Consider the following 9590-nt stretch of genomic DNA (forward strand, 5'->3'; position numbering starts at 1 on the left):
TTTCTCAGGGTATATGCCCAGTAGTGGGATTGCTGGGTCGTATGGTAGTTCTATTTTCAGTTTTTTAAGGAACCTCCATACTGTTCTCCATAGTGGCTGTATCAATTTACATTCCCACCAACAGTGCAAGAGAGTTCCCTTTTCTCCACACCCTCTCCAGCATTTATTGTTTCTAGATTTTTTGATGATGGCCATTCTGACCGGTGTGAGATGATATCTCATTGTAGTTTTGACTTGCATTTCTCTAATGATTAATGATGTTGAGCATTCTTTCACGCCTTTTTATTTTTATTTTTGCGTCCACAGGTCTCTTGGAGAGTCTGAAGAAAGCTATAGAGACTTGCACTGTCTGATATGAAAGCCACTAGCGGTGTAGGGCTCTTTGACACTTGAAACATGGCTTGTCCAAACTGAGATGTACTGTGAGTACAAAATAGACCCCGGATTTCACAGACGTAGCACGGAAGAGAGAATGTAAACTACCCGTTGATGATATTTATATTAATTACATGATGACATGATAATGTTTTGGATATACAGTCGAGCTCATCATCGGCGGATTCCATATTTGCAAATTTGCCTACCCACTAAAAATGCTCCTGTGACCCCTGAATCTAGAGCACAGCACTTTCGCGGGCATGCACAGAGCAGCCAACAACGGGAGTCTCTGACACATGTTCCCAGCTAAGGTTGAACAAACTTGCATCCTGTAAACGAGTGTCCTTTTTGCAGTATTGCGCTATTTCTTGGTGATTTTACATTTTCAAACGCCTCCCCAAACATAAAGCCCAAGTGCTGTCTAGTGCCCTAAGCGTAAAAGGGCTGGGATGGGGCTTATGGAGAAAATGCATTTTAGATAAGCTTCCTTTGGGCATGAGTTACAACACTGTTGGCTGTGAGTTTAATGTCAGTGAGTCAACAATATGCTTTAGATAAGGTGCCTTTAAGCAGAAATACACATAAAACAAGGTTATGTATAAATCAATTAACAACAACAACAACAAAATTGTGACCAAAGTCTGGTAGGCAACTAACCCCATATTTCCCCCCGGGGCAGTGGCTCAGGATCAATTATTCAGTGTTCACTATGCCGTTATAGACCATCACTACCGTGAATAAGGAGAATGAACTATATTGAGTGATGCCAATAAAAAGAATATACTGTATTGAGTGAACTAAAACATTGTATCAAAATTACTTTCACCTTGTTTCTCTTTCACTTTTGTAAAAATGGAAACGTAGGATTTAGCAGACGACATCCAGGTTTACAGTCCCTGCCAGATCTCTCTAGAAATCTAGAGACAGTGGGCTCAGAATCAGGGCATTCTCCATGTCCACTGGGCTGCAGGCCAGGGGTCTGGCTTCATCCTCTCCCATGTGGACCCTCACCCCCGCTTCCTGCCCGACTCCAGTCTCTCCCCTAGAGTGAGCCCCCATCACCCCCCCGAAGGCATCTTCCTAACACTTCAGAGATATCCTTTGTCCCTCAGCTCTCAGTTGCACCCCCTGGCTCCTCGTTCGTCGCCTTTGGGAAGGAATCCAAGCTGCCCAGCCTGGCCTCTGAGCTCTCCCGCAGCTGGCACCGGCCCCACCTTATCTGCCGCTCCTCCCCATCTCACCGAACACCCCAGTCACAAGGAGGGACTCACGGTTCCTGGAGACACCCTGGATTCTCTCTCCCTCTCCTCGGGAAATGTGCATGAGGTGAGGAGGTTGACGGATGGCCGAGTGAAGGCCGTGTGTCATGACTTCATAAATCCCGCGTGCTTAGCGATAATTATAGCTAGTACTTACTGAACTCTGCGTATTACCGGCCCCTGTGCTAATCCTCGCTGCAGCGGGGAGAGGTAGGTCCTATTATTAGCTCCGTTTTATAGTTGAGGAAAGGGAGGCTCGCCGAGATTCAATCTCCTGCCCAGTGTCCCGCTGGGGGTCAACGGCGGAGTCGGGGCTCACACGGGGACAGTTGGGCTCCGCGCTTCACACTCTGGGCCTGTCTGCTGGGCTGTGTGTCTGCGGGCCAGGAGCTGGGGACACGTGTGTGTGTCGAGGGTGCTGACTGTTCTTGTTTCCATTCAAATGCAACACGCGTTTCCTGGGGCCTGAGGTGACGCAAACAGGAGCAGATAGGTTCTGTCCTCGCGGGAGGAATCTGGGGGGAGTGTGGAGGGTGTCGAGGACAGAGATGCAGGGAAGTATGAAGCAGGGTGTTACCTGCTCTAACGGAGGTAACTCCGAAAGGTCTTGATGGGGCAACGGGTGGAGGAGAAAGAGGCTTCTGAGCAGAAGCCGGTCGTGACTGGGACCCAGACAAAAACAGATGAGTTACGGGACTTCCCTGGCGGTCCAGTGGTTAAGACTCGTGCTTTCAGCTGCCGTGGGCCCGGGGTTTGATCCTGGTCGGGGAACTAAGATCCCACAAGCCAGGCAGGGTGGCTAAAAAAAAAAGAAAAAGGAAAAGAAAAGAAAAGAAAAACCGGATTAGTTAAATTTAACTGTGGAGCACCTGCCCGCTAGGGTGTATCCAACAGGGTTGCAGGTTCTGGGGACACATCAGAGAGCCAAGGGAACAACTGCCACCCTCAGAGACAAATCTCAGAGACGGGGAGGGGATGAGTGGTCGCCCAGGGGATGGGTCACTGGCGGGGCGGTGGTGAGATGCCTAAGGGGTGCGGTGCTTCTTTTCGGGGTGATGGAAATGTTCTGAAAGTGATTGTGCTGATGGTCACACAACTCTGTGACGGCACCAAAAGCCCCCAAGTTGTACATTTTAAATGGGCATGTTGTGGAGTATGGGAATTATATCTCAATAAAGCTATAAAAAAATCCCCGTCCCGGCAGAGCACACATTCTAATCAGAGGCCCCAGCGACCTGACGTATTGGACACCCAGATCATTTTAACACCCTCCCCTCCTGTACGTAACAGAATGATTTTCAGTCATTATCATGGAAGAACCATCAGCATCCTTCTGGATTTGTGTTTTTTCTTTCTTTTTTTAATTAATAAACTTATTTTTCAGAGCTTTTAGGCTGACAACAAAATTGAGTGGAAGGGGACTTCCCTGGTGGTCCAGTGGTAAAGAATCGCCTTCCAATGCAGGGGACGTGGGTTCGATCCCTGGTCAGGGAACTAAGATCCCACATGCCACAGGGCAACGAAGCCTGCACGCCACAACTACTGAGCTTGGGCGCCTCAACTAGAGAGCCCGTGTGCTGCAAACTACAGAGCCCACTTTTTCTGGAACCCATGCACCACAGCTACAGAGCCCACGTGCCCTGGAGCCTGCGTGCCGCAACTAGAGAAGAGAAAACCCGCACACCACAACTAGAGAGAAGCTAGCGCGTTGCCATGAAGACCCCATGCGCCTCAACGAAGTCCCCGCGTGCTGCCACTAAGACCCGATGCAGCCAAAAATAAATAAAATAAATAAATTAAAAAAAATAAATCTTAAAAAAAAATTGAGTGGAAGGTACAGAGATACACCCCCTGACCCCACCCATCATAGCCTCCTTGTTACCAACATCCCCACCAGTGGTACCTTTGTTACAATCGATGAACCTATATTGACACCTCATTATCACCCAAAGCCCATAGCTGACATTAGGGCTCACTCCTGGTGGTCTACATTCTATGGGTTTGGACAAACGTATCATGACATCTATCCACCACTACAGTATCATACAGAGTATTTTTTGCTGCCCTAAAAATCCTCTGTGCTCCAACTGTTCATACCTCCCCTGCCATCTCCTGGCAACCCCTGATCTTTTTACAGTCTCCATAGTTTTCTGTTTTCCAGAGTATCGTATAGTTGGAATCATACAGCACGTAGCCTTTTTAGATTGGCTTCTTTCACTTAGTCGTATGCATTCAAGGTCCCACATGTCGTGGAGCAACTAAGCCCGCGAGCCACCACTACTGAGCCCGCGTGCTGCAACTACTGAAGCCCACGCGCCTAGAGCCCGTGCTCTGCAACAAGAGAAGCCACTGCAATGAGAAGCCCGTGCACTGCAACAAAGAGTAGCCCCCGCTCGCCGCAACTAGAGAAAGCCCACGTGCAGCAACGAAGACTGAATGCAAACAGAGCACCTGCTATTAGCTCACAGTTGTGAGTCAGGAGCTTAGGCTGGCTTGACTGGGTTCTCTGCTTGGGGTAGACAAGGAGGTTCCCTCCTCCTTGCTGGCTGTGGGCAGAATCCGCTCTGTTTTCAGAGGCTGTCTGCATTCCTTGTCGTGGGATCCCCTCCACCTTCAAAGCCAGCAACGGAGAATCTCCCACCTGTTGAACGCCCCTCATGCTTTGAGTCTCTTTTTCCAGGAAGAGCCCCATCTCTTTTGGAGGGTCACCTGATGAGGCAGGCCCACAGAAGACCCAGTTCCTATCTGAGATGTGGAACCTTAGTCCCAGCTGCACTGTCCCTTCACAGCAGCACCTAAATCAGCGTCTGACTGAATAATTGGGAAGAGGTGTGTATTCACCCAGGGAGCAGGGATCTTGGGGCCGTCTTACCTGGGCCTATGACAGGGGATCGCTAGAGAAACATGGGATGTAGGGTGGACCTCCTGGAGGAGGGGTGAGGGGGTCGTCCCAGGCAAAGAGGGTCACCCGTCCCAGGCCACAGGGTGAGATAGCTAGTCTGTGCTAGGAACCAGCAGAGTTGTTGAGGAGATGAAACCAGAAAATGCGTGTGAAGTGCCTGACACCAGCGAAGGGGCAAGATAATAAATAGTAGCTACACTGATCCCATTATTAGAAATCTGGAGGCCGCCCAGCTCTCGCGCGCTCTCTCTCTCTCTCTGGCCCTCCCTCTCCCGGTGACCTTGGGTGGGTCACGTCCCTGATTCCACAGTGGGGTCCACCAACACCCCGCTCCCTCCTCGAGACGAAAGAGCTGATTCAGGAGGAGGGCAAAGGAGGGCAGCTGGGGCTAGCGCAGCCGGGTAAGTGGCAGCAAATATTTATGGAGCGCGGGTCGGTGTTAGGCACAGTGCGGGGCGTGGCAAGATAAGGGGCTGTGGAGGCGTGGGGACTTGGCCTCGGAGGCTGAATTCCAAACCGCCCGCCCAGGGGGCCGGGAACAGGGGGAAGAAACTGCTGTGGGGCTGGTGCCTGGGAAAGGTGGGTGTAGCTCTGCCTGGCTGGATGACCGCGGGCAGGTGGCCGCCCCCTTGACGCCTCAGAGCCCCTTGCGTGCTCGGGTCCCCAGCTCCTCTGGACCAAGTCTTCAACTCCTCCACCTCAAAAGCCCTCCTTGGTCACCCGGCTGAAGTCACATCTCCCATCACACGCTGGCCAGAAGCTCCTACTTGTTGCTCAGCACTGCTTCTCTCTCTCTCTCTCTTTTTAGTTTTGATTTTATTTTTTTACTGACGTATAGTTGATTTACAATGCTGTGTTAGTTTCAGGTGTACAACAAAGTGCTTCAGTTACACACACACACACACACACACACACACACACACACATACATATCTATTCTTTTTCAGATTCTTCTCCCTTATCGGTTATTACAAGATATTGAGCTCCCTGTGCTTGTTTCACTATGATGGCACCTGGCATCCAAACCCAGGTGGGCTTCAATGAAATACATAATGTGACATTGGACTATAATATAGACTATTTATCTGAGATAAGGTTGTAGTTGACTATCACCCACAGTATAAAAGAAACGTCTGTGACTCCATACGGATGCCAATAAATGATTGGGAATTCCCTGGCGGTCCAGTGGTTAGGACTCCAAGCTTCCACTGCACAGGAGACAGGTTCCATCCCTGGTTGGGGAACTAAGGTCCCGCAAGATGCGTGGCGTGGCCAAAACAAAAACACACACACACACACAAAACAAACAAATGATTGAATAAATAAATAAACAGGGTAAGGAGAAGGGACAGAATTCGCCAGAAGTGTATCTGGATACTTCCCCTCCAGAAGGTGCAGCTTTCTTCCCCTCCCCTCCGCGTGGGCCGCTGCTCAGCGACTTGCTTACGAGGAGTAGAGTCTGGAACAGGGAAGGCGCCACTGCACAGCGTGGAAACCGCCAGGTGAGGCAGGTTAACGTCTTCAGTGATAGTCACGTGGGTAACGCGCAGCCCGGGAGCGCTGGGCACGTGGGCGTGGCCTTTCCTCCAGGGATGCCTCAAAACGGCCAGGGTCATGAACGACCAAGACAAGCCTGAAAGGTGACCACAGACCAGTGGAGATTCAGGAGGCAAGAAGTAAGGCCACGGTGGTGTCCTGGGTGGGATCCTGGGACAGAAAGCTATTAGGGACGACGAGTAAAATCTGAGGAAAGGGTTGCATCTGCCAGTATTGGTTTCTTGGTTTGGGATGGTAGGGACACGATAACATTTGGGGAACCTGGGTCAGGGGCACACAGGACGGCTCTGACCATCGTAGCAACTTCTCTGTAAATCTAAAAACGATTCTAAAAGAAAAAGGTTGTTTAAGGAGAAAGCCAGGCAGGCATAAGAGGACCTCTGCTCCCACTCTCCACCAATGTGTCCTCCAAACGGAAGCCAGAGGGAATCTGTTAAATCAGGAGAGGAATTTGTGCTACTCAGGTGTTCTGTATCTCTCAGAATTCATCAGATGGTAAGGTAACATGCATGCATTTCACGGAATTTAAATTTTATCAAGGACAAGAAGGTTCAATAAATATTTGATATCTTCTTATGTTACGCATGCTGAAGTATTTAGGGGTGACGTGGTCTAATGTTTGCAAATTGCTTTGAAATGAATTTTTAAAGGATAAATGGATGGGGACCGTCTGTATTTCCACTCAGTTTTTCTGTGAACCTAAAACGGCTCTAGATAGTAAAATTTATTTATTTTTAAAAAGATGGAGGACTTCCCTTGTGGCACAGTGGTTAAGAATCCGCCTGCCAATGCAGGGGACACGGGTTAGATCCCTGGTCCGGGAAGATCCCACATGCCGCGGAGCAACTAAGCCCGTGCGCCACAACTACTGAGCCTGCACTCTAGAGCCCGCGAGCCACAACTACTGAAGCCCGCGCGCCTAGAGCCCGTGCTCTGCAATGAGAGAAGCCACTGCAATGAGAAGCCCGCACACTGCAACGAAGAGTAACCCCCACTCCATGCAACTAGAGAAAGCCCACGTGCAGCAACTGAGACCCAACACAGCCAAAAATAAAAATTTAAAATTTAAAAAATTTAAAAAAGAGTTTGCATGCCACAACGAAGACCTGGCACAACCCAATAAATAAATAAATAAGTATTTAAAAAAAAAAAAAAGGGAAATGGGAAGTCAAATTATGCCAGCCTCTTGATGAATCCCTTTGGGGCTCTGTCTGCATTTTTTTCCTTTTTTTTTTTTTTTTTAAGATTTTTTTTTGGTGTGGACAATCTTTTTTTAAAGTCTTTATTGAATCTGTTACAATATTGCTTCTGTTTTACGTTTTGGTTTCTTTGGCCGTGTGACATGTGGGATCTTAGCTCCCCGACCAGGGATTGAACTTGCACCCCCTGCATTGGAAGGCGAAGTCTTAACCACTGGACCACCAGGGAAGGCCCTCTGTCTGCATTTCATCTGGAGAAGAAACCAGAGTCTTCGCGAGTTGCTACTGGATCTGGACCCCCCATCCCCCCCCTCCACTCAGGCTGGCCTCTCTGCCCCCTGAACACGCTGGTCACATTCCCACCTCAGGACCTGTGCAGCCACCGGGCACCTCCCCTGGGACATGTCCCCAGTTACCTGCGAGGCTGCCCCCTTCGGCTCCTGTTTGGACAGGCCTGCAGTTCCCACCCCACCCCCTCCTTGTCCTGCATCGCCCTGTTCCATAACATCATCTGCTCCTAAGATGCTTCATCACTTACTCGCTTCACTGCGTTTTCACGTCTGTCTCCTCCCACCAGGATCGATGCCCCACGTGGGGAGGGATTTGTGTCTGTTTCATTAGCCGGTGGGTGATCAACACCTAGGACGGTGCCCAGCCCGGAGTGGGAGTTCGGTAAGTATTTGTTGAATTGATGTCCTAAGTATATTTGTTTATCTGCATCCCCCACCAGAATGTAACCTTGTTTGCTTGTCCACTGATGTTTCTCCTACCTGTAAGCACATGTTGCTGAATGAATGAATGAATGAGTGAATGATGAGTGAACAAGGTTAGGGTGAATCCTTGTATAAGGGGTTAAGAGCACAGGCTTTGGCATGGGTAACAACCCAGACTTTGATTGGTGTCTGAGATTGGGGAGGGAAGATGCCGTCTTGCGGGACTGACCCCTTCATCTGTGGGATCTGACATCATCCGCAGGTAGACAGTGTCAGAACTGAACCGAACTGTAGACACCCAGCTTTGCTGCAGAATTGCTTGATGTGTGACCAAATGTCACACACACATTTGGTGACCGGAAGTGTCAGAGGTGAAGTATTCCATGAGTAGTGTTGTAGGAGAGTAGAGAAGGAAAACGGAAGAGTTTTTCTTTGCATACCTGGAGTAGTCATATTCATAGGGACAGAAAGTAGAAGGGTGGTTGCCGGGGGCCGGATGGAGGGGGAACAGAGAGTTACTATTGTTTAATGGGGACAGAGTTTCAGTTGGGGATGGTGAAAATGTTCTGGAGATGGAGGATGGTAATGGTTACAGGACAATAGGAGTGTCCTTAATGCCACTGAACTGTACACATAAATGGTTAAAAAAGGTAAATTTTATGTTATGTTTTACCTCAATAAAAAAAGAACTGGAAAATAAAAAATAAAAAAAAAGAAAGAAGAGCACAGGCTTTGGGACCACAATGCCCAGGGTCATATCCAGATCTGCTACTTACTAGCTGTGTGACCTTGGGCAAGTCATTTCACATCTCTGTACTTGAGTTTCCTTCTCAGGAAAATGGAGCCCCCTTGGGAAGCCCTCATGCATTGCTGGTGGGATGGTAAGTGGAAAATAGTCTAGCAGTTTCTTAAAAAGTTCATCGTGGGGACTTCCCTCATGGCACAGTGGTTGAGAATCTGCCTGCCAATGCAGGGGACACGGGTTCGAGCCCTGGTCTGGGAAGATCCCACATGCCGCCGAGCAACTAGGCCCGTGAGCCACAATTACTGAGCCTGCGCGTCTGGAGCCTGTGCTCCGCAACAAGAGAGGCCACGATAGTGAGAGGCCTGTGCACCGTGATGAAGAGTGGCCCCCACTTGCCGCAATTAGAGAAAGCCCTCGCATAGAAACGAAGACCCAACACAGCAATAAATAAAATAAATTAAAAAAAAAATTTCTTCCATCCTTAACTCCAAAAAAAAAAAAAAATCCAAAGGAAACAAAGAGAATTGGTTTAAAAAAAAAAAAAAGTTCATCGTAAACTTCCCACACACTCTAGCAATTCCGCTCCTGGGAATCTGCCCAAGAGAAACAGAAGCATACGTCTACAGGAAGACTCGTACACACATGTTCATAGCAGCACTATTTATAACAGCCAAGGGGTAGATACAGCCCAAACCCCCATCAACGATGAACTGATAAAAAAAAATGTGGTCTGTCCATATAATGGAATACTATTCAGCTGTAAAAGTAATAACGTGCTGTTACAATTTACAACATGGATGGACCTTGAAGACATTAAGTGAAAGAGGCCAGATACAA

General features: G+C 48.8%; 1 long non-coding RNA gene across 1 annotated transcript; it reads left to right on the plus strand.

Moving 5' to 3' along the window:
- Nucleotides 1–7873: 7873 nt before the first annotated feature.
- On the plus strand, nucleotides 7874–9225 carry LOC309616969. Its single transcript, XR_014237688.1, has 3 exons — nucleotides 7874–7967; nucleotides 8271–8889; nucleotides 8982–9225. It is a non-coding gene; the product is annotated as an uncharacterized lncRNA (long non-coding RNA).
- Nucleotides 9226–9590: the final 365 nt, after the last annotated feature.

This window comes from Balaenoptera borealis, assembly GCF_965194805.1.
Source record: "Balaenoptera borealis genome assembly, chromosome: 19".
Taxonomy (NCBI): Eukaryota; Metazoa; Chordata; class Mammalia; order Artiodactyla; family Balaenopteridae; genus Balaenoptera; species Balaenoptera borealis.